Consider the following 1,331-nt stretch of genomic DNA (forward strand, 5'->3'; position numbering starts at 1 on the left):
TGCCATCTGTTTTAGGTATCGCCATACTGCCTTCCAGAGTGCCTGTACATATTTACCAGTCCACCAGCAGGGGATAAGAGTTCCTATCTCACCACACACTCTCCAACATTTGTTGTTCTGTTTCTTTTGAAAAATCATTTTATTGGGGACTTGTACAACTTATTGTAATCCTTCCATTGTGTCAAGCACATTTGTTCATTTGTTGCCATCATCATTTTCAAAATATTTTCTTTCTACTTGAGCCCTTGGCATCAGCTCCTCATTCCTCCCCCTACCTCCGCCCTATCCTCCCTTTCACATTCTGGTTTTTTTTAATTGGGCTAGTTATGGGCATTAGGTGGGATCTTATGGTCATTTTGACTCGCATTTCCTGGGTGGCTAGTGACAGGGAGCATGTATCAGTATACCAGTATCAGACTGTTTTGACAACTGTGGCTGTATAAGTAGGTTTTGGGGTCAAGTAATGTGAGATCACCTGCTTTGTTCTTTTTCTTGGGGAGTTCTTTGCTTATCCTGGGTTTCTTCCCTTTTTATATGGAGTTAATAATCAGTGTTTCCATTTCTTTGAAGAATGATGTTAGAATTTGGATCGGCAATGCATTTTATTTGTAGATTGTTTTAGATAGTATCAACATTCTCACAATACTGAGTCTTCTGATCCACAAACACGGAATATGCTTCCATTTGTGTAGATCCCGGTTGGCTTCTTATAGTAATGTTCTATAGTTTTCTTCGTACAAGTCTTGGTTTTTGGTTAAGTTTATTCCCAGGTATTTCAGCTTTTGCAAAGGATACTGATTCCTTGGTATCTTTTTCTGTACCCCCATCCCTGGTATAGAAGAAGTCAATTGTTACTCTTGTATACTGCTACTCTACTAAACTCCTCTATGACTTCCAGCTAGTCTCTTGTGGACCCTTTAGGATTCTCAATATATAAAATCATATTATTTGCAAACAGTGAAGTTTCACTTCTTATAATGAGATTCTTGAGGCTCTTGCTATCTATATTTTCAACTTGTCTTTTCAGAAAGGTTGTAGGAATTTACTCTCTTTTTAAGATTTAATTCCTTTATGCTACTCTTCTAAATAAAGCAGATTTATAAAAAACTATGATATTCCATGTTCTTTTCCCCCAGGCTTCCTGGCTATGTGTGGGGCAGTGTATGTCTCCATATCTTTAAGTTGTTGCTCTCATATTCCCACTCTGCACTGCCCACTCACCTGCTCTTTCACCTGGTGACCAGCCCGATCCATCTTCAGTGTCAGCAACTGAACGGGTACTTGGTTTTTCTCATTTTGAGCCTTGTGGACAAAGGCCTCCTCACCCAGGT

The sequence above is a fragment of the Tenrec ecaudatus genome, unplaced genomic scaffold (genome assembly GCF_050624435.1).
Source record: "Tenrec ecaudatus isolate mTenEca1 unplaced genomic scaffold, mTenEca1.hap1 Scaffold_121, whole genome shotgun sequence".
Lineage (NCBI taxonomy): Eukaryota > Metazoa > Chordata > Mammalia > Afrosoricida > Tenrecidae > Tenrec > Tenrec ecaudatus.